General features: G+C 42.3%; 1 protein-coding gene and 1 long non-coding RNA gene across 4 annotated transcripts in view; one reads left to right on the forward strand and one right to left on the reverse strand.

Annotated features, from left to right (window-relative positions):
- The window catches only part of gas7b (growth arrest-specific 7b), a 437192-nt gene that overhangs the window by 246840 nt on the left and 165556 nt on the right, over positions 1 to 24796 (reverse strand). Inside the window, exon 1 of one of the 3 annotated variants that reach the window (XM_070857535.1) lies at positions 5153 to 5241. The exons of the other annotated variants lie outside the window; for them this stretch is intronic. The gene's annotated coding sequence lies outside the window, so the exon portion shown is untranslated. Of the gene's footprint in view, positions 1 to 5152; positions 5242 to 24796 lie in introns of those variants that run through there. 3 annotated transcript variants of the gene reach the window in all.
- Positions 5381 to 11737, forward strand: LOC139227093 (uncharacterized). The gene is made up of 2 exons (XR_011587377.1): positions 5381 to 5467; positions 11090 to 11737. It is a non-coding gene; the product is annotated as an uncharacterized lncRNA (long non-coding RNA).

A 24796-nucleotide genomic window follows, 5' to 3' on the forward strand; every position in this document is an offset into this window, starting at 1 on the left:
GACTTAAGGCTTGTATGGATTGTCACACTATTAATCTTAATCCACTCATGACAGGATCAAATTCAGCTATTACAAATTGCTGTGGGATGTTTCGGAGCTGCACTGGTCGCTCACCCACCTCTGAGTCAGAAGGTCATGGATTCAGGTCAATGGCACATAATCTAGGCTGATCAGTGCAGTAGTGAAGGAGTGCTCTACTGTTTCGAGATGCTGTCTTTCAGATGAGGCATTAAACGGAGGCCCTGTCTGCTGTCTCAGGTGGATGTAAAAGATAAATTGAAAATGTCCACTTCACTTTCTCTCCTGTCAGAGCAGTTACCAGAGATCCAGGAGATGGGAAGCTCAGCTTACCTGCCTCCGCCATGTGATGGTTCAGTGGATGACAGGGGCAAAACCATAGTCAAGAACAGAACATTGACGGCTGTGGTATCCAAGGCTGCCCTCGCACAACTCCCAGGGGGGCAGACCGAACATTAACAAAAGTTCGGGTGTAGGCTATCTGCCCTCTCCAAGGAATAGATAGTCAGACAGGATGGTTTCTCATTGTCCTGTCAGTCAGACCTAGAGTTATGAAGCTCAGTGTCACTGGACTTATTTTCTGCTAAACCATCATTTCTTGTCAAACAACATTCTGGGGCAGTGCATGTGATATTATTGGGTCATGCTGAAATTCCAATGGTGTCAGAGATAGTGGGCTAAGCAATTTCAATCTGTCTTTTTAAATTGAGTTTGGAGCTAATGCCAGCTGTATGGGTCAGGATGTGGAAATATTTCTATAATTGTGCTCCTCTGATCTGAGGTGGCCCTTGTTCTTGCATCTGGAATGTTGTATACCTACTGTTCCTTATTAACCGCAATCTATCCATGAAAGAAAAAGAAAGACTTACATTTATATAGCGCCTTTCACGACCACCGGACGTCTCAAAGCGCTTTACAGCCAAAGAAGTACTTTGGGAGTGGCGTTGCTGTTGTAATATGAGGTTAACCCCTGAACAAAACTGAAATCAAACCATGTCACATCTTAGGCAAGAGTGCAGAAATACACTGTAAAAGCCAGATTATTCATAATTTCATAATTTGTACTTGGGACGTTCATTGCCCATTCCTCGGTGTCTGTGGGCATTGAGAGTCAATCGTGTAGTGTGGGTTCAGAGTGACATCAAGGCCAGATCAAGTGGGGCGATAGGTTCTCTTTCCTGCTACGTTTTTATTTCCTTCGGTGCCAGCTCTCAATTTACCAGATTATTGAATTTAATTTCACAACTTGCCATGGTGTGATTTGTGATTTGCCAATCCAGTCCCATAACCACGATATTACCAGACACCAGTAATGTATGTAAAAGGTTTTATCCGTATTTGGCTGCTAAAGGGTAAGTCAGCATTTGTCCTGCTTTCACGATGCACAGCACCTCTTTCAGACATTTTATTTCAAAGAATGAATGTTAGGGAGCAGACAAAACCTACAGACACAAATCATTTCTCAGATTAAAGGCATACCATCCTATTATTACAACATTGTTTTTTTTCCCCCCTACAAATTCCTCTTTTGATTAAATTCCTCTCATTCTTAACCGTCAGCCTCAACAGGCCTGAGAGAGACTTCAAGGACAAGCTAGTGATTGTGGACAGCTACAAAATAGAATTTAAAAAGTGCCAGGCCATTCAGTACCATCGTGTTTTAATAAAGCAATATTACGAGGAAGATGGTGAAATAAAGACTGGTGGGTTGAAATGTTTGTGTGATAAAGGTTGCCCACACATACTTCATTTGTTTCGATTTAAAAGTTTCATTTATTTGAAACCACATGCAGCATTTCAACCCACCAGTCTTTGAGAAGTTTAGTAAGGTTATACCAAATTGGTTCCACAAGGTTTATTAGTTGAACCACAACTACAAAGGGTAGTATAAAGAACAGATTTATGGTTTTTGTACAAACTTTGGAACAGTAAAATTATGAAAATTTTTACAAAAAGGATATGAATTCAATTCTTCAAATGCTTTGTTGACAAATCATTATGGAACCAAAGTCCTATCTGGTTATACTCAAACAACCAGATCTACATCTCGCTAGTTGATGACCAATTATAGTTCCCTGATTGCAGGTTATTCCCTATTCCGTAAGATGACTCATCTGTGGTCTGGACTTTGCATTACTGGCTCTGTTCAGTTGCCAGTGACTTTAATACACTTGACATCCCCGTACCGTCTTTCAGATGAGACGTTAAACCGAGGCCCCATCTGCTCTTTCAGGTAGATGCAGAAGATCCCATGGCACAATTTCAAAGAAGAACAGGGGAGTTATCCCCGGTGCCCTGGCAATATTTAGCTGGCACAGACACGGACGGCCGAATGGCCTCCTTCTGTGCTATAAACTTCTATGATTGAATAACAGGCAATGACAGCGGTTGGTCATTATTGCCCAATGTCTTCTTGTCCCAGTAGTGAATATGGCACAGTTAACACTGATGATAATTGAATTTATATTTCCAAACATGCACATATAATAATGAGCTCCAATCTTGTTGTCATTCTCTGTATAGACACTTTGTTGAACTGCACTTTGGACAAATGGCAAGGCAAGGTTTTTATTCCTCCTCAATGAAGTATTTGAATGATAGTTTAGGATGGTCATCTTATTTCTCGGGTTAAGAGTCCAAAAGCCCCTTTGCTCACTGTCACAAATAAAGTGTGCATTTTTCTACAAGTTTCTCCCCTCTAACATAGTTACTTAAGCATGGGAGGCTTTATAACTAGTCCCAATTCTTGTCCTTCCTCAAAAATCTATGCATGTATATTTTCCACTACGGGTCACTGCATTACAATCAGTAGTGGGAATCCAGGCTGATTTTTGTTACCCTTGTCTGAGTCCAGATAGGCTGAGGTACATTGCAAGATGCCTAATTCTACCTTGGCTGAGACCACCTGACTCAGCATGAAACCTGAAACCTTCTGGTCTATATTGCTCTCTCTATATGGGGATCGGGCAGGAATGTGGAGTTACACAAGATCATAAGAACATAAGAAATAGGAGCAGGAATAGGCCATACGGCCCCTCGAGCCTGCTCGCCATTTAATACAATCATGGCTGATCCGATCATGGACTCGGGTCCACTTCCCTGCCCACTCACCATAACCCCTTATTCCTTTATCGGTTAAGAAACTGTCTATCTCTGTCTTAAATGTATTCAATGACCCAGCTTCCACAGCTCTCTGACGCAGCGAATTCCTCAGATTTACAACGCTCAGAGAAGAAATTCCTCCTCATCTCAGTTTTAAATGGGCGGCCCCTTATGTTGTGGTCAAAGATCAGACATGATATTGAATGGCGGAGCAGGCTTGAAGGGCCATATGGCCTACTCCTGCTCCTATTTTTTATGTTTTTATCTTCTCCCCCATTATGCAGTGCATTCAACAATTCAGGCATGGCGATGCTGTATCAGCGAAAAATTAAACTCCAAGGAGCAGTTTGAAGTTCATGAGTCAGAGGACAAACGTTGACACGTGAAGCAGCATGAGCTCCGGACGTCCTAAAGCGCTTTGCGGCCAATGAAGTACTGTTGAAGTATACTCACTGTTGTAATATAGGAAGGTTTCACATACTGCCACTACTCTAGTGCTGCAGACCTAGCTTGCTTGGAAATTGTGAGTCAGGAGTGACAATTCTACAGCAGCTGTTAAGATGCACATCCTTTATGGCAAAAAAGACAGAGAGCAGACAACACGCCCCTGAATTCAATCAGGGGATTAGCCTTGAAAGTTTAGTCACAAAGCAGCATTTTCTGATAAACTTTCTCTCCAAGAAAATCTCATTTAAATTAAGGTAGAGCAAAATCTAAATGGTTTAAACATGCCCTTAGTCTCTGCATTAGTCATCAAAATGACAGAATACCCAGATATTGTCATGTGGTTCCGGAATGCGTAGTTAGCGCTGGAACTACACATCCTCTGGAACTGCAAGTTACAGATAATATAAAACTTAAAGAAACAATTATATCACCAAAGAGCTGCAGCTCAGATATACTTGTGTTGACAAAACTGGTTTGTTTACTATACACACCAACACATACACACACTGGTTTTCTCACTGCTCGAATCTTATTTCTGCAATCTAATAAAGATCACAACGGTTTTGGTTCATTGAAGTCTCCAATATGTGACATTTTGAAGCCCATGTGACTTTTATATAAATATATATTGCATAAATCTGCTTCCGGCATCTCAAGCCAGAGACAGGCTTAGTTTCCACCCTGTCAGCAGGTAATGATGAGATATTTCTTGGTTTAAAAAAAGTCTGAAATTTAAATACTTGGTCTGACATACCATCAAGTTTTATCAAGTCTCAATAACAGGAGTGCAATGTTTCCAGAAATCACACTTTTTACAAGGTATTTTACACAGAATACAAATCGTGACTATGGAAGTTTTCTTTTTTTTTGCACAGTTTATGATCTTACCTCTGATGTAAAATATAACCCACCTGCCTCAAGATGTTGGTGCAGACTGGACCCACGTCAAGATTTACTTTGACAATGGCACCAGTTAGGAAGGATATGCACCCAACAGAGGACTAAATTCTGAAAAGCCAATATTCTGGATGCATTATTAATGTCCACATTCTAAACATTGACATAAAGGCACTGGAAAAGGTGTGAAAATGATTCACAAAGATGATACCAGAACTGAGAGGATATAGTTATCAGAAAAGAACAGGAAGAGGCTCTTTTCTGTAGAAAAGAGAAGGATGAGGGGGTGATCTAAAATTAAATATTGAAAGGGTTTGATAAGGTAGACACAGAGAGACATTTCCATATGTGGGGAGAGCAAAACTAGAGGGCACAAATATAAAATGGTCACCAATAAATCCAATAAGGAATTCAAGAAGAACTTCTTTATCCAGAGAGTGGTAAGAATGTGGAAATTGCTGCCATGAGTAATTATTGAGGCGAATAGCTGCATTTATGGGAAAGCTAGATAAGCACGTGAGCAGGAAAGGAATAGAATTAATTGTTGATGGGGTTAGATGAAGTGGGTGGGAGGAGGTTCATGTGGAGCATAAATGCCGACATAGACCAGCTGGGCCGAATGGCCTGTTTCTGAATGTGGACTCTATGGGCCCAAATTTGGCCCACCCGTTTTTTTTGGTGCACTCACATGAGATGCGCCAACTTCCTAGGCTCAAAACGGCATCAAAAAGATGTCCCTGGATTCTGGCCCCTCTGTCGACTCTCCCGGGGCTTGGCGCAGTGTGACGAGTCCGTTGAGGGGGGGCGGAGCTAGGGCCCTGCATCTAAAAGATTGCCGGCAGCTGTCCGCACGTGCAGCATTCGCGCATGCGCAGTAGCTCCTCTCATGATGATGATGCATACTGCAGCGTGGGACCCAACGCGTCCCGCCCCTATCCTGGGCCAAGTGGCCTGCCACACAGGCCAGCCCACTGCCTTCCCGTGCAGAGACTACAAGAAACAGGTTGGTGCGTGAGACTTTTGATCGGGGGGGGGGGGAGGAAAGAGAGGAGAGTTTTTTGATGGGGGGGGGGGAAAGAGGGGAGAGTTTTTTGATGGAGGAGGGAGAAAGAGGGGAGAGTTTTGAAAGGGGGTGGTAACTGTGTAGCCAGCAATTTTAATGAGATTACTCAAGACTTTCCTTAACCGTGTTGATGAAAATACTTTCCTACGAGCAGGAGGTACTTCTATTTTTTATTTGGATATTTTGAAAAAATTATGTTTTGTCTCTTTACTTTTTTTATTTTGTAGTTTAAGCTTCCATGAATGCTTCTGTTGTATAGTAAATTAACTTTGCGAAGTTTATCAGTCCTGTATAGCTGTTTGATCCGATTCATATTCTTTAGTCAAGTTATTAAATACCGACCTGCGCTGATTTCTTAACTCTTGAACAAAAGGAAACTAAACTAAAAAAAATCCTAACTAACTCACTTACACTGGCACAAATTGAATGTGCAGAATGGGGATTTTTAAGATATTCCAGAAAAATCAAGTTGCTCCAAAAAGAAAACGGAGCAACCACTTGGCAATTTTGGGCCCTATGTAACTCGATAAATGTAACTCTCCCAGCTCTATAGGATAAGTTCAGCAATCCTCCACGCTCTCAGCAGGGATCTGCATTCAAAGCGAGCACAGATTGATAAGCCAGCTCGACAGTGTTAAAGCCCTAGCTCTAACCCATGCTCCCTTCCCTGCTGGGAAGTAGGACTGCTGAACCTACGATCCTGCTTTAACTGACATGGGAGTATTTGATGCCAACATATATGGTTCCAGTTTTCTGCCCACTTTTTTTTGAACACTGACTGATGCCTTGGTTCAATTCCACAGGGTCCACTACCCGCCAGTAACGTGTTCACATTTTCACTCTGCCACAGGGATCGGTGCTGGGACCACAACTGTTTACAATATACATAGATGACCTGGAAGAGGGGACAGAATGTAGTGTAGAGGACACAGAGAGGCTGCAAAGCGATTTAGATAGGTTAAGCGAATGGGCTAAGGTTTGGCAGATGGAATACAATGTCGGAAAGTGTGAGGTCATCCACCTTGGAAAAAAAAACAGTAAAAGGGAATATTATTTGAATGGGGAGAAATTACAACATGCTGCGGTGCAGAGGGACCTGGGGGTCCTTGTGCATGAAACTCCTTGTGCATGAATCCCAAAAAGTTAGTGTGCAGGTGCAGCAGGTAATCAGGAAGGCGAATGGAATGTTGGCCTTCATTGCAAGAGGGATGGAGTACAAAAGCAGGGAGGTCCTGCTGCAACTGTACAGGGTATTGGTGAGGCCGCACCTGGAGTACTGCGTGCAGTTTTGGTCACCTTACTTAAGGAAGAATATACTAGCTTTGGAGGGGGTACAGAGACGATTCACTAGGCTGATTCCAGAGATGAGCTGATAGATTGAGTAGACTGGATCTTTACTCGTTGGAGTTCAGAAGGATGAGGGGTGATCTTATCGAAACATTTAAAATAATGAAAGGGATAGATAAGATAGAGGCAGAGAGGTTGTTTCCACTGGTCGGGGAGACTAGAACTAGGGGGCACAGCCTCAAAATACAGGGGAGCCAATTTAAAACCGAGTTGAGAAGGAATTTCTTCTCCCAGAGGGTTGTGAATCTGTGGAATTCTCTGCCCAAGGAAGCAGTTGAGGCTAGCTCATTGAATGTATTCAAATCACAGATAGATAGATTTTTAACCAATAAGGGAATTAAGGGTAAAAGGGAGCGGGCGGGTAAGTGGAGCTGAGTCCATGGCCAGATCAGCCATGATCTTGTTGAATGGCGGAGCAGGCTCGAGGGGCTAGATGGCCTACTCTTGTTCCTAATTCTTATGTTCTTATGTGATTCCAGGCAATGAGTTTTGGAGAGTTATTCAAATGTGGAAGGGGAGGGACATTATCACAGCTGCTCCTGTTCTCAACTAACATCTGGACACGTGCAGTTTACTTCAAGGGTCACAATCATAATCAGGAATGGGATATTTCTGCTGATTTTTCCATTCCTAGTCCCAGGGTGCTGAGAGCAATTATACCACTGTTACCAAGACTCCGACATCAGACGTCACATTTAGGGATCTTTGTGAACTGTATGGACTTTTATTGGGTGGTGCATTCATCAATAAACCGCCAAGGGAGTAAGCAGACCAAGCACGTCACATGAACTGACCTTTGAGCCGAGCATGCCTTCAGTACATCAATCCGCTGTGCTATATTCCTTTTCCACTGGCAGAAACCTACTTTCAGGTCAACATTAGGCTGGTGTTTTATTGCTTCTGCCACCAGCACTGAATATCAGACTGTCATGATGGCTGCTCAAAGAATGCTTGGAACAACTTTGATGCACATGTGTAGTGAAATATTAAAGAGTTCAACTTGGCCTCCAAGTCAACCAGCCAGAATTGATATATTATCAACTTTCCCATCCTACTGCATCTCCGTACTGTTAAACTGGTCTATATTTTTACAAATCACCATAATTGGGTGAAGTTCAGTTCAAAACTGAAGGGAATGTGTGGTCACTTTACTAAAAGCCCGATCTGAATGACTACTGCTCATTAATCATACGTTTGCTTCTTCACCAAGTATAATGATCTTACTGTGACACATTAACCCAAATTAGCTGTTGTATTATAGGGGGTGATTCTGTGATCCAGTGCTCCCAGCGAGCGATCCTCAGGAATTGGCAGCAGTGCATTCTGTGATTCGGCTGGGAGTGCCGCATCGTGTAATCACCCTTTGTAGGTGGTCCCAATATTTTTTTTTTAAATATATAGAAATAGTAAAAACAAAATCTAAAAATTATATATTCACTAGTTTAGGAGGCAAATGAGATGGCTGAGATAGTAGATTAATTTTGCTACAGAGAAGCACAGATTAATAACTTAAAAAGGAATAGAAAAAAAGAACGACTGATTTATCACTGAAGTCACAGGCTAATTATCCATAAAATAATCATTTCCCACATCAAACAAGGAGAGAGACGAATTTTCTATTTCAAATGGTAGTTTTTTTACAAAGAGCATTAAAATTAAGATGCTCCTTCAGCACTTTCTGGGTGTTTCAATTGTCCTGCGAAATGGTGAAAACATCATAAACAAGATAGTTGGTTAGCTAAGAATTTTCAATTAGCCTCATGCTTTATGACAGAGCTTCGCATTCCATAATGGAGCATGTAATTAACCCACAGCTCCCACTGTGTGTGTGATTAATTCATTCGTTTTCAGCTCAGTCTGGAGTGTCTAAAACAAGCACATTCAAATAAATATCTCCCTCTCGGTGCACTGGGGACAGATATAATGTACTGTGGCTGGCCAGCTTCCAGAACCTTTGTCTCCATCTGAACTAAATACAATGCAATTACTACAATATGGTTGAGTTTGTTTGCAGCAAATTTGAAGGTGCAGCGAGATGACAGCTGATCGTGTAGTGGGTTTAGTAGGGGATTAGTGTTGCCCGCTCCTGATGCTTGGGTTTAGTGCGTAACCAGTGGGTGACTCAGAATCAACTTGCTGGTGGCTAGGGAACTACATTTCTATTGAAACACTTTGCACATTCCTTGGTTTTGCAGGCAATGCAAGTGAAATGGTCTGGAAACCATGGTAAAGCTATGACCACTTACAATGACAGATTGGAATGTATTGTTACCATTGCGGAGGCCATAGGGACCAGTGGAACGTGCTCACAGATCAATGGATGTCTCCAGTCATAAAGTTCACAACCTCTGCCCGTATGCTGGCTGCCTCTCCTCATTGAAGTCATTCAAGTTCAGCGACAGGAAACATTCTCAGGGTCAGTCCTTTAAGGAAATACTGTTAACAGTTTCAGGGCAGGCTCTTAAACCGAAAGCCCAATATATCGTGACAGACAGAATCTGGATTCACCCTGCATTCCAAACTTCAATGTACTTAAAATTGAAAAGCAAGTAATTAAGTTTTGCATAGGCATATTCATCCCAGCCCAAGCAGGGTGTATTACTGATGCCAATTTGGATGCTGGACAGTACAATTCCCTCCCCCCAAGCCAATCAATGCAACTTCTTCATACAGTCAAAGGATCCTCTCTCTCACCCACAGGAGCCACATGTACCATTTCCAACACAGTGTGTGCAAATGGGGAAAATCCATGCTACTCACAGATTAATTTACTTAACTCAGATTACAGAGTCTTCAAACCACTATTTACATCAGTGCAGCCGATTGTTTTCATAGTCTAGAAGTTAATTTTTCCTGCATCGTTAAGTTGTTTACTGTCCACAGGGCTAGGCAGATGAGGCATGGGAAATGGTCCATGCTGTCGAGGGCCGCGCCGTGAATCTTGATAACTGGGAGGCAGTGCTGTGCGGCGAGGACAGGCTGGTGGAGGATCTTTGTCTTACGGATGTTAAAAGAGGTCAAGCGCAGGCAGCGGAAGGAGCGTGTAGCAAACCAGTCCCACCCAACCCTTCCCTCGGCAAATGTCTGTCCCACCTATGAGAGAGTCTGTGGTTCTCGTATCGGACTGTTCAGCCACCAAAGAACTCACTTCAGGAGTGGAAGCAAGTCTTCCTTGATTCCGAGGAGCTACCTATGCAGATGACCTGTTCCGAAACCTTGCAAATGGCACAGATCAATTTGCCTTCCTTCTGCTTTCCTTTGATGTTTGCCCAGACCATGTAATGTTGTAACTTCCTCCACTTCAAACTGTTAAACAGCCAATGAAAGATTCAATACAACATATTTTATGTAACACATTTATTATGAAAGCATTCTGCGCACGTCAATATCTACCTATATTTTTATGATTATGAATCTGTGTCCTTACCTACTGTTTTAACAGCTCTATATAATAATTTTCTTAGCACTACTGTATCTCTTGTTCATTAAAAATATTTTACCTCAGGGAAATGGAATCACTTTAAATGTTAGTGAAAAGAAATCAAAATATTCTGTAATAAATTACACAAAAACAATTAAACTCGTTACACGGACAGGAATCCCATACCCTTGCTATTACAAATGGGATTATTTGAATTAAAGGGATGTCACATTTAGTCTTGTTTACATCAACATAAATCATATTGAAATATATCATTGCAATTTTTATGGACGGTATATTGAAGTCCAGCTTTTCTGCCACTTCTTCTGAAGGAAAACAAGGTTTACTAAGCATTCAGAGATAATTCCTCCTTAATTTTCTGGGTAGCATGGACTTTACTCAGCAGTGGTGAGCACATCTTGTTTTTCACACAGTATCGGCATCAATGGTTGACCTGACTACATCAGTCCTTTCAGTCCAGTATTTCATTGGCTCAAAGGTTAACCGTTGATGATTTTCAGACAGTTACACACTTAAACAATCAATGGTGGTGCAGGTAAACAGACGAAGAAAAAACTTAAAATAAAAGCAAAAGGAGTTATTATAATAGGGGGAAAAAAACTAAAACCAAAGTTAAAAATTAACTTAGACATGGAACATGGCCACTTGGACAAGATCCAAAATTGAAAAAAAGACAGAATGGGGAAAAGGGACAACAGAGTATGTATAGCTGATGTGTTATTGTCTGTAGAATTGTGCTTTAGGTGTTCATTAGCTTTTGGTTGATATTACAGTAATATACAAAACACGCCAGGAATGTGATGGAATATTCTCCACTTGCCTGGATGAGTGCAGCTGCAACAATACTCAAGACGCTCGACACCATTCACGACAAAGTAGTCCAATTGATCGGAACCCCATCCACCAGCTTAATTTCTACTCCATGCACCACCGGTGCATAGTGGCTGCAGTGTGTACTATCTCACCCGTTGCACTGGGGCAACTTGCCAAGGCTTCTTCAACAACACCCCCCAAACTCCTGACCTCCACCACCTAGAAGGACAAGAGCTGGAGGTGCATGGGAACTATCCCAATTTGGACATATAATCACCATTTCTGAATCAAAATCCTGGAACTCCCTACCTAAAACAGCACCACATGGACTGCAGCAGTTCAAGAATAAGGCACCTTCTCAAGAGTAAGTAGGAATGGCCAATAAATGCTGCCCTTGCCAGCGATGCCCACATCCCAAGGATGAATTCAAAAAAAGTTATATACTTCTGATCTTTAATAAAAAAGTAGCTTTAATACTATATTAATATGCATTGCATCACAACAGTGTGTGAGCTTAGAAGAAACAAAACCTTTCATCCCAGGAAGAGAAAAGTTGCCCTGAACCTGCTGACAAGTCTAAGAGTTCAAATTAAAATATTGACTATAAATGGTATTGTAATATTTTTAATTTAATTCATAGCACTTGAAAGTGTGTCAAAAATGTCTCCTAAAACTTGCAATCCGATAGATGAAATAATCTAAGCTTTAAATCTTCACCGTGGTGCTCAGTGTCCTAGAAGAGGCGAGTGCCCAGGGGCAGCATGGGCCAGCCCACACTGTGATACGTGTGCGCACTAGGTCTGTGCAGCAGAGCAGGTCTCCAGTTGTTCTGGTTAACCCTTGCCACTGGAAAAAGACCTAGCTCTGTCAAGCCCGTGTGGTGACTGATGTGCAATGGTCACCACACGTAAAAAAAAATCCATGCACAGGCATCTTCCTTTCAATTGGAATTCAGGACTGGAATATTGGGTCCTTCATTGAAACATCTGTGAACTCTTGTGGAAGCAAGTCATCCTCGTTCGAGGGACTGCCTATGATGATGATGATGATGATGATCTAGTGACATGATTTAAATCAAATGGTACCCAGTGTATCTTTTATGAAAGCCATTTGCAGCCCACTGCATACTGACCTCCAACCTCACCTTGTCGATGTCGGCATCATAATGACTTCGTATTTCCTTCTAAAAATAAAAGTAGCAAAGTTGCTAGAATGGTCCTCAGTCCCTTCGAGGGTGGTGAGGGGTGGAGGGGTGTGAGGAGAGAGAAATCAGCTCGGCTTTCCACTTCTCATCTGGTGCCTTTAACTGGAGGCACTGTCGAATGAGGACATTGTTGGGCTCAGTTATAATACTGTCCACAATCGAACGACCTGTTAATAATCACAGTCTAGACTCAGACATGGAGCTTGGCCACTTGGACATGATGCCGGAGAGCTGCTTGCACCTGTGAAACTCTATCTCACCAGCAATCAGCACCTTCAGGAGAGAAGTGGCAGAGGGGGAGGCGCAGGGACGACTAGTTAAACAAATTCGGAAACTAAATGCAACAAAATGTACAAAAAGAAATAATATGTCAGAAGAATTTTCCTGACACTTGTGGAATATTCAATGTGAGGAAATAAATTGTTTCACTGCAAGATCTCTGGGAGGGATAAAATGCCCCATGCAATACGTGCAATGGAACGGCTGACTAAGAGAACACAAACTGGCCTGTGTCAATGTTGCTATAAAATGATTCCAAACTGAAAACATGATTAATACAAACAAGCTACATTTGAAATTCAAGATGGAAACATTTGCTGTGATTCTGCTATTAGCTAATGTATAAAAATACACATGAGGTCATTCAGCTTTATGAGTGTTAGACTTCCTTTTACATGATTGCTAAAGAAATGTTCAAAAAGTAGTATTAGGTATGAAAATCTAAAACCAAAACTGCATTCACATTACAAACAGCTGAGTTATTTAGCCAACACATTACTGGGGATCGGATGGCACCTCTGTGTTCAATCATGTTCTCAGATGCAGACAAATTGCTCTCTTTTAATTTCAGACTTAAAGACTAGTTATATAGTTAAATAATGCAAAGTTTTTTGGCTGCATAATGACAGATTGTGCAGAGCAATCCAGGTATAAAATTGCCTGAAGTGCACTTAGACACGAGGTGACAGATCTCCGGAAGTAAGTATCACACAGCTTTTCCTTCACTGCTGTGGTAGCACTGGATGGAGCAAAGTGCAGGCACTTTTACATAGGGTTTAATGGAGTGTTAGTACTGCCCAATCCCCATGCATGGGTCTGGTACAGCTGCCAGCAATCTCAGAAAAAAAAACTTGCCAGACTTGCTAAGCCCATTGGGAGACTCGTTTCTTTTTACCCAAGACCCAATATAAATGCAGCTTCTAAAAACTTCCCAGCCGGTTCTTCAAACTTCTTTTTGTTTTAAATGGTAGCAGCGAGCCAGCTTTAGTGTATTTCAAGCCAACCATGAACAATGCAAAACAGGCTGGTACCTGCCATACAACAAAACGATTAAAGCCAGCAGCAGGCCAGAATGAAAGTCACCCGCCTCCGATGGCCCTTAAAGGATACGCATTGAGAAGGTTGGACTCTATTAATCCTGATCCCCAGAGACCAATATCCAGAGTAGTAAAAGCAGGCTGGAAATGAGGCAGTTGCCTTATGAAATAAAGAATGGAATTGTTGCTCTAGTCCAATGCGCGTGCAATTCCGACCAAACAATGAGTAAGCTGGCTAAAGTGACATTTTTTGGTCCTATACCTGAATTGTTCTTCAAGACATTCATTGTAACCTGAAGTTGCTCGAAAACCTGGGTATCCTACACCAAGGTGCATCATCATCATCATAGGCAGTCCCTCAGAATCAAGGAAGACTTGCTTCCACTCTTAGCATGAGTTCTTAGGTGGCTGGAAGTCCAATATGAGAACTAGTCTCTGTCACAAGTGGGACAGATAGTCGTTGAGGGAAGGGGAGGGTGGGACAGGTTTGCCGCACGCTCTTTCCGCTGCCTGCGCTTGATTTCTGCATGCTCTCGGCGATGAGATTCGAGGTGCTCAGCACCCTCCCAGATGCACTTCCTCCACTTAGGGCGGTCTTTGTCCAGGGCCTCCCAGGTGTCAGTGGGGATGTTGCACTTTTTCAGGGAGGCATTCAGGGTGTCCCTGTAATGTTTCCTCTGCCCACCTTTGGCCCGTTTGCCATGAAAGAGCTCCGAGTAGAGCGCTTGCTTTGGGAGTGTCATGTCTGGCATGTGAACGATGTGGCCTGCCAGCAGAGCTGATCAAGTGTGGTCAGTGCTTCAATGCTAGGGATGTTGGCCTGGGCGAGGACGCGAATGTTGGTGCATCTGTCCTCCCAGGGGATTTGTAGGATCTTGCGGAGACATCGTTGGTGGTATTTCTCCAGCGACTTAAGGTGTCTACTGTACATGGTTCATGTCTCTGAGCCATACAGGAGGGTGGGTATTACTACAGCCCTGTAGACTATGAGCTTGGTGGCAGTTTTGAGGGCCTGGTCTTCAAACACTCTTTTCCTCAGGCAGCCGAAGGCTGCACTGGCACACTGGAGGCGGTGTTGAATCTCGTCATCAATGTCTGCTCTTGTTGATAAGAGGCTCTCGAGGTATGGAAAATGGTTCACATTGTCCAGGGCTGCGCCATGGATCTTGATGCCTGGGGGGCAGTAGTGTGCGGCGAGGACAGGCTGGTGGGGGACCTTTGATTATGGATGTTTAGCATAAGGCCCATGCTTTCATAAACCTCAGTAAATATGTCGACTATGTCCTGGTGCATGGAAATGATAACACCCTCTTCAGTTGTTATTGTAATACGCCTCACCTACCTACTCCATCAATCATCTCACATGGGTGAGTTCATGTGGAAGAGCACAAGAGCAGTTTCTGAATAAACTGAAACACTGGAGTTGGTGCAAAAAGACTTAACAATATAGTAGCACTTTTGGCTTGCCACGCCAGTCCATACATCATGGTATCTTTCAGACACCTAACATTTAACTACAGTCCTTTACACACAATTCCACTTCTGCTGTACCTTTAACAGATTCACTTGCATCAATAAAATGTTGGTGTTTAAAAAAAAAAAGTCACTTTAGGTTTATTCTGCAATCAGGAACAAACAAAATCTGATTTTAAATATTTCTCGTGTAGTTATATGGGTTTTGACTGCTAATATAATCACCAATTACTGGGTACAATCTAAATCATAGGTGGTAGAAGTATGGGTGGTCTCTTTCCTGTTCTTGACATCCCTTTTCCCCAGTTCAATGCTCCATTTGTCACAAAATCCGAAGACAGCAAAGCTTAACCAATGAGAGTAAATAAACTCGAATCTCCTTGGGAATGTAGGCTGGGACTCTCAGCTGCCTTGTTAGTAATAAATTGCTTCACTTCTGGGGCCAAAAATGCATCTTTTTTAATGGGAGGACAAACAACAGCTTAATCATATCCCCGAAAATAAAGTTATGGAAATGGAGTAGAAATCCAATTGTTTGAATCAGCTGTCTTAACTCTACAAAACAGCCCATCATAATTATTAATATCAAAACAAATTAAAGTCAATAAAGCTTGTTACAAAACTTTATTGTAACATTCCTTGAAGTTTAGGAGCAGGAAATGCATGTATCTGGCAGTAAATAAAATTTCAGTAATTGAGAGCTGATTTTATTACTTAAAAACTGTAACCCACAGAGCAATAGCAGAATGTATACCCCATCAAGCTCAGCACCTGACCTGGGAACATTCAAGAATCGTGTTTGGGAGCAAACAACATTACTTTTCATTATGGCTATAATATGAGAGGAAATCATTCTCATTCTTAAATGTTCTAGGATGTATGTAGGATGAATCTAGACCCGGTCCACAATGCTAAAGGAAATTAGAATTGAAAATCACGTATTGTGCTTAAATATTTGCAGTGATGTTTCCTGAAGATTTCTGACACACTAAACCCAATGCAAGGCCATGTAGAATAAGATCAAATTCTAATCAAGCATTTAACAATGCAACACAAGTGGTGAAGGAAAGTCCAAGATGTGTCAGTGCATAAGCTTTTGTTTTTAACAAACAAATTCCTCTCTCCAATTATATTCTCCTCCTCGTCTTACACAGATTAACACTGGGTATGGTTCCAGAGGCACTGCCCATCTTTGGTATTTTCATCTCTGCTATTTTAATGATCTCACTCTGATGCAATGATAACATTCTCTACGACTATGATTCATTATCCCTCTTCAGCCTCCTCAACCTTTGAAACCACAACCACGCCATGGACTCTCCTGTGCTGTCCAATTTGATGTGAGTGCCCTCTCTTGGTTCCACTCTTTCCTATCCAGTCGTAGCCAGAGCTTCTTTGGCAATGGAATCTCTTCCCATCCCTACACTGTCACATCTGGATTCTCCAAGATTCTATTCTTCCCTCCTCCTTTTCCTTATTTACATGCTACACTTTGGTGACATCATCCACAGATGTGAAATTAGCTTCAGCATGTATTCTGTTGACAACCAGCTCTACCTCTCCGCTGCCTCTCTCAACCCTCCATGTTCTTTGTACTGGAAGACTTCCAGCTCAATATTCAGTCTTGGATCATTTCCTCCTGCTAATACTGGGAAGAATTTGGCCCCAAAATTAATACCTTCGCAACAGATTCCATTCCCCCCGCTGGCCACCATCTCAGTCCGAACCAGACTGCTTGCAATCTTGGCATTCTTTTTGAGCTACAACTAAGTTTCTAACCCCATAAAACTTACTTCCAGCTTGGTAACATCTCCCATTGCTGCCTCGAGCTCTCCTCCTCTTGACAAGATTACCCCAGTGCTCTCCAATGTGCTCAAGGCCGTCCTCTCACCTTCCACTCTCCATAGACTTCAGCTCATCCAAAACCATTCTGCCTGTACCTCATCATGTACCAAGTCCCAATTGCCATCACCCCTGTCCTCGCTGACCTCCATTGGTCCCCGATCCCCAGTGTCTCCAATTTAAAATGTACATCCTTGTGAATAAATCCATCGCCCCTCTCCATCTCTATAACCACATCGGGCTCTGCAAATATGCCCCTTGACCTCTCCAAACTTCTGATTCTAGTCTCTTATTCATAGAATCATTGAATCATAAAATCTGAGACAGCAGAGAAGAAGGCCATTCGCCCCATCGTGCATGTGCCGGCTCTTGGAAAGAGCTGTCCAATTTAGTCCCATGCCCCAGCTTTTGTAGACTTCATCCCCCCCTCCCTTCAAACTACCACTGGCACCTAAGCCTCACACTCTGGGATTCCCTCCCTATACTCCTCTACACCTCCTCCTCCTCCTCCTTTACAACCATCCCTATCATTAAGATTTTGGTGACTGCCTCCTGATCTTTTCTTTTTTCCATAGACCTCTGTGAAACACCTGGGAAGTTTCTAATATGTTAACGGCGCTTTATAAATGCAAGTTGTTGTCGGTACCTTGCCTGAGTGGCCATTCTTCATGTGTGAGCCAGGGTACTGAGTGTTGGTAAGTTGTTCAACCAGCAGGGGGCATCACAGCCAAGCCAGATCCTTGCTCACCTGAAGTAATCCACAGCAGGAATCTCTCGTGGTGCATCCTTACCTAAGCCCAGTGGCTCGATGGCCAATTATAGAATCCATGCTGCTGAGAGGTAACTCAACATGACTGCAACTTGAACCTAAAACTTCCTGTTCTGTACAGCTTAACTCCACACAGGGCATTGGCATTTACCATCTGGGAATGGGCAGTTATACATTTAATATCAAAGACACTATTGTAGAAATTGCATACACTAAAAGAATATTTAAAATGTAGGTGAATAACAACAACTTGTATTTATATAGCACCTTTAATATAGTGAAACATCACAAGGTGCTTCACAGGAATATTATGAGATAAAAACTTTGACACCGAGCTGCACAAGTAGAAATTAGCATGTGTCCAAAAGCTTTCTCAAAGAGGTAGGTTTTAAGAAGTGTCTTGAAGGAGGAAAGAGAGGTCAGAGAGGCAGAGAGATTTAGGGAGGGAGTTCCAGAGCTTGGGTCTAGGCAACAAAAGGCACGGCCACCAATGGTTGAGCGATTATAATCAGGGATGTTCAAGAGGGCAAAATTAGAGGAACGAAGACATCTTGGGGGGGATAGGGGGGGTTGTGGGGCTGGGGGAGATTACAGAGATAGAGAGGGGCGAGGCCATGGAGGGATTTGAAATTAAGGATGAGACTTTTGAGATTGAGGTGTTGCTTAACCGGAAGTCAATGTAGGTCAGCGAGCACAGAGGTGATGGGTGAGCGGGATTTGGTGTAAGTTAGGCCACGGGCAGCTGAATTTTGGATCACCGCTAGTTTATGTAGGGTAGAACGTGGGAATCCAAAGAATGTTGTCATTTTACCTCCCTAAAAAAGTACAACTTTCAAAAAAAAAAATTTCTATTTCTTGAATAGACTGAAAGCTGACACTCTATTTTATTTAGCAGCGATGAAGACGAAGACAACCACAAATCAAAACACAGGAGATGATGTAAATGCACCTCTGTTGTGCCTGGATTATGATGCAGCAGCAGAGTTGCACAAGCTTATATAGAGTGGATGGTAGTCAGCTTCTCGAACTCATTCTTTCCCATAACTTCAAAACTGTGGAACTCCTTACTCCCTCAGCCCGCCTGTCCTCCCACAATCTACCACTGGGGTGTCTAAACGTTTTGTCTCTAATGGGCCACTTAGCAGGATATCATCAAGCTGCATGAGCCATGTATAAACAAAGAGAAACCCAGACACTAAAATCCAAATGAACAGCATAACTTTGTTAAAAGCAAAGCCACATTAAACACTGTAACTAAATACAAACTGAATTAAAACAATGAGATTCAAATAGTTTTTAAAGAGTACTGTTCGCTGACCTGGATCCTTGATCTCCTCCAGTAACTATGCTGCACTTGCTCAGCATTATAAGGCAGTTCTAAGACCCAGATACCTGGCCTACCCATCCCTAACATAAAGTTTAACAAATCATTTAAATACACTGATACCAACATCAAAAGGAAACCCGATAGTGATGAGTACCTCACTTTGGTCTGTTAAAGTTCAAGTTCCTTGGTGGTCTTAACATTACATCTTACTATTTAACTTTTAATCAAAGCAAGTAAAACAGATTTAAAAGTGGAAATAGAAAGAAAATAGAAAGAAAAGAAAGACTTGCATTTATACAGCAGACATCTCAAAATGCTTTACAGACAATGAAGTACTTTTGGAGTGTGGTCACTGAGAAAAAAAATTATCCTCAAAGTGATTTTGTCGGTTTCTTGTAATAACACACTCTACTTGGCACTAGTAAGGGATGCAGTTTTCAGTCAGTGTGTTGTGTTTTCAGTTAGTGTGTTGTGTTGTGCTTTATTCTGGCTAACTTCTTGCCTAGGATTGTGATTTAGCGAGTCTGCTCTGGAACGGACTACAATGTTCTACCTGACATTTGAGCTACAAATTTTATTTAGCAGCCATTTCCGGGGTTCTTTTGCATTCACAGCTCTAAAGGTACCCCAAATACTCACAGCACAAATTTTCAAATTCGTCCGTAATGAGCAACTGAACTTATGTTTCAGGCTTGGATCATGGTTATCGATAGTTAACGCTGCCACTTTACTTAAATTTGTCTCCAGGCACTTTCCCTTCCTCCTTGGATAACTCCTCTGATAAACTAAGGATTTACACTCTATACCTGCTTGAGCGCTTTTGGTTTAATTCCTTCCTTTCTAAATGTAACAAGTTATACCTTCTTTAGTCTTTGCAGGTTTCATAGGAGCAGTTAATGTACTCAAGGGCTGCATGTGCATTACTCAATTTCTAGTTGCATTTCTTAAATTTACGATTTATTTCGGAGTTAATTTCGTTTTTAAAGAAAGGAATTAGATAGTTATTTGAAAAATGAGTAACATTAACAGGAATGGGAAGCAAACAGCAGTGTGGTTTAGACTAGGTGGGTCATGTGGAAGAAAACACTGGTATAGACTTGATGGCCCAAATGCCAATTTCTGTGCTGTGATATACTAAGGTCCAGATCGGAGGGAGCGGTGCTGAAAATAAGTCAGCAAATTCAAACAGTTTTAAAGGAGCAAGAGAAGAAATATAACTGACAATAGAAACTGTGAACTGCTGGAAGGCAAGTACTGGGGTTGGATTCCCAGGGCTTCCGAACTGCACGTGTCCATGGATCTTTTAAACTCTAAACTTGGCTTCTCTGAATCAATGCTTCATGATTTACCTCATTTCTCCAACTCTTGTTGGTTTCCTTGTGAAAAGGGCTTTCACCCTTTGCTTCGTTTTCCTAACTTAAAAATTGAGAGGTTAGATGGGGTCAAAATAAAAGCATGAATACCAATGGAAGCTTCTGCCCAGTTAGGGGGTAGTGGGTTGGGGAGAAAGGAGTGGTGAAAGGACGTCTGAAGTGCAGGGTGCCCAAGAAGAAATGCAATAATGAGCAAAGTTAGCAAGTTAGCAGAGGGTTAAATTGAAACATTTTAACTGCTAAATAGCATACTATGATTGGAATTTAACTTTTTTAATCTGATTGTCAAACAAAGGGATTTTAGTGCTCGAGAATGGTTGATTTATCCTCTCTAGGCACCCAGTGGCAGCATTAAGCATCATTATTTTAGGTATGGCACAGCCAAATGCAGAAAAAAGCTCCCTCCATTCAGTCTTAACCATATTTCAAACCGAACCGCACAAAAACATTCCATGCTGTGCTAGTGTGCCACTTCCAATGCTTGTATTTCCTGTCTCTGAGTAAGACTGACAACTTGAGTCAGATTGTGGGCAGTTTTGTGCGGTAGGCCATAACCATAAATAACTGATTTGATACTTTTCAAACAGGTTTAAGGTAGAACCTTTACGGCTGGCAGAGAAAAGCAACTCAGTTTAATTGAATGTGAATGTGCATCAGAGAGCAAAGTAGTAACCCACAGCAACACCAGATCATCATTCACATATATAATCGTCTCATTTTGTGAAATATTGCTTTTCAAAGTCAACTGAAAATGAACAACTTTTAGATTGCCTGGTCTGCTTTGCAAGCGTGAAATATATCAAACCAACAGGCTCTGTTTTACAGAAGTACCGCAAAGTAGGCCATTAGATTCTTTTCAACATGATTCTCTACATAACAGCTGTCACTGCATTTCAAAGTAAATCACTGCACGTAAAGGACTTTGAGATGTTTCTGAGGGGCCTCATTAGGCACTATATTAATGCAAGGTTTTTCTTTACGTTTGCATTCCTTAAAATTATTCTGTGCTTCAAGACTGTTCGTGTTTTGCATAAAATGCTACTACAAACTAGAAGGTGGTTTTCCGTGAACTTAGCCTTTTTTTTGTTGAAAGAACCAGTTTTAAATGGAGACAATTAATTGTCAACAAAGTTAGCATCAGGATTCCGAGCGGGTGGGGTGGTTTGACCCATCCACCTCCACGGAGGTGTGTGGGGGACCTGATCCATCCACCTCCATGGCACGAACCTGGTATTGCAGTACTTCCAGGAACGGTGCAGTGGCTCTAGGCCTTTTGGCTAAGAGCATTGGCGCAGAGTGATCCTTGGCGTGTGCAAGGTGACCTCTGGCGTTTGTGATTTGACAAAGAATTGGAACGATTGGCTACGAATTTCCAAAAAAAAAATCAGGATTCCGAGCCTGTTCAATACTGTAGACACGGATTTTAACTACCATTAGAAGCCGTGCAGTTGGCACTTTGCCGTATGAGGCCCAGGAGGTTTTAACTCCCCGACCTCATCTGCTCAGTCTCACGCCCAAGCCCAGCGGGAAGCTCTAGCGGGCTGGCGAGCGGGAGCCTGATTTTGGGCAGCAGGAGGCCGCCGACGGCAGCCAGTTAAGTGTCAAAGGGGATTGGGAAGCCCAGGACAGTGGAGTCCCAAGGTTTCCCTGTGGAGCCCCGAGGAGCAGTCCTGCCCCTCCTGACTCACGAGGAAAGAGAATATATTCTTTAAATTACATCGTTCGGAGTCTCTTCGGTGCTGGAGCTGCCTGACGCCGGGCTGGCCTGGTGGGGAAGGCACGGCAGCTTTCCCACATTGACCACGGGTTAAAATTGCACTCGAATCCCGATGACATTATGAGCATCTTTGAAGAAGCAACCCACAGTATTTTCGGCAGGTGTCTCGCTCGCCTGCTCAACAGAGCAAGTTAAAATTGCAACCCGCGGGACGGCAGAGTGCTCGGAGCGGGGTAGTCACTGGCCATTTTAACTGCCCGCTCACCCGGTCGGGCAGAATTAAAATCGGCCCACGTGACAAACACCGAGTTGCAGTGGGTTTTCTAATCTCTTTGGGATGAAATGAAGCGGTGTAGAACAGAGATGTGGTGGGGAGCTTTCATTTGTGGGTGGTGGCGGAAACAAGAAGTGGGCGGTGTGCAACATGGGCAGCTGATCTGCTACCCCCTCATTTTCAGGCCTGCAATTAGAGTGAAAATTCACCCCAAGGTGGCAAAACTCAGCTCACTGCAGATTTTATCATTGCTATTTTAAATGTTGACAATTTTGAGGCTCCCCCGATGGCTCAGCTGTAAGAGTAACTGAGCCATACAGACCAGCTAGTCGCCAAGTTCAGTCTGAGTGAAGTACCGTCAGCCAAGGTGGCAATGGGGATATAACAGTTGGTTGCAGCATCCTTGAGTCAGGGAAGGAAAATCAGCCAGATAGCCAGTAACCTCTCCTGATAGTGCGTTTGTGTGGATGTTGGGTGAGTCTATGATTGAGCTCATATGTCATACTCCTTGAGGTCAAATAATCGTCCAGCACTCGCCATCTGGACTCAAGCATAGATAATAATGACTTATACAAGGTACCAGAGCATAACCAATGCCCACGGAAGCATTACTCAGCAGTGAATCAGTGCCTTCAGGACAGACAAAAATAAACTAATCCTCCACAGTTCCAGCTACATGTGCGACTCCACTGGATCACGGAGAGTTTGAATACCTAGGCTGTTAAAGGATTACAGTCTGACAGGAGGTAGGTGATCATTTAGAACAACATTGCAACACCAGTTGAAAGGAACTCGGTGAGGTTTACTGGCATAATGTCTCGCCATCTTCACCTGCCACAAAACTGCACAACGTCATAGAGCTTCAAGATTTTAGTTTCACCACTGCCCAGAGGGATGCCAAACATGCCTGACTTCACAGAAGCAGAACAGTGAAATGCAGAATATTCAGAGGATGCATCATGTAAATTTGTTCTGATGTTTAGTTTCACAAGGAGGCATTTGGCAAACTTTTTTTTAGGTGGGGTGAAGAAAAAAAATGACACAGTTTGCACCTTTGCCATTTTTGCACTGATTTAGTCATCAAGCTATATGTTTATAAAATAGCAAATAATACGTTTACCAAACCTTAAATGTATTTTTCTCTCTCTCTCAAGCTCTGCACACAGTAAAATATAACAAACCATGCTACACCCCTAGAGTCTGCTATCATCGCCATGAGCTCAGTCTTGTAAGAAGTATCTCTGAAGTAGATCACGATCACATCCAAATTATGTTATTTAGAGTAGGCCAGATATTTCATGTCTTGCTACAGGGTTTCCTGAGAACTACCTACTATATAACGGCAGCTATTGACAAATTCATTAAAACCCCACAGCGATAGGAGATAATGAGAAGGCTGATCTGACCAAGACTGCTGTTATTGCTAAGTATAATTACCACGCTCAAATCCTTACACAACATATTTCACTAAGGCCTCATCTTCTGTATACCTGCTGTTAGAGTAAGGATGTGAATATGTTCAACACAGCATGCTGTGGAGAGACGGACAATTAAAAGTTTTTTTTAAATACTTAATAGATTCAGATTATGTGGAACAGAACAACACAAGGTACTGGCAACAGAGCAATTAGCAGAAAATCTCTTGCAGGGGATGTTGAATGGACTCCAACAGAAAAGAAAGACTTGCATTTATATAGCGCCTTTCACGACCACCGGATGTCTCAAAGCGCTTTACAGCCAATGAAGTACTTTTGAAATGTAGTTACTGTTGTAACGTAGGAAACGCAGCAGCTAACTTGCGCACAGCAAGCTCCCACAAGCAGCAATGTGATAATATCCAGATAATCTGTTTATGATGTTGATTGAGGGATCATATTAGGGTCATATTGAGTACTTACCAAACTAAGTGGCATGTTCCAACAATTGGTTGGATATAGCATGAGTGAGAATACTGCTTCATTTAAAAGAGATTGAACATGAACGTGCACTGTGACAAGCTTAAAGAAAATATTGGCAGATATTTTGGGGCCATTATCTGTTTATTAACAAAGTATGAAGCAGCTTCCAAATCTAACCAGTGTCAAAATGGATTTATTGCAATTTTAGAAATCAAACTAATCTGGACTTCAAAATATCTGAGCATTCTGCACACACTGAAGATAACAGTAAGTTATCGGGCACTTGCACAAAGTTGTTCTATCACGTTAAGCTGTTAGCACTCCTTCAGCATATTACACAATGCAAACACCTGGGGAGAGGGAATGGATACTTCTATCTTTCAATTCGTGTTCTTTGAAAGGCTTTCATATTTAAAAAGAAAAAAGACTTGCATTTATATAGTGCCTTTCACGACCATCGGATGTCTCAAGCGC

The sequence above is a fragment of the Pristiophorus japonicus genome, chromosome 16, assembly GCF_044704955.1.
Source record: "Pristiophorus japonicus isolate sPriJap1 chromosome 16, sPriJap1.hap1, whole genome shotgun sequence".
In the NCBI taxonomy this organism is placed as follows: domain Eukaryota; kingdom Metazoa; phylum Chordata; class Chondrichthyes; family Pristiophoridae; genus Pristiophorus; species Pristiophorus japonicus.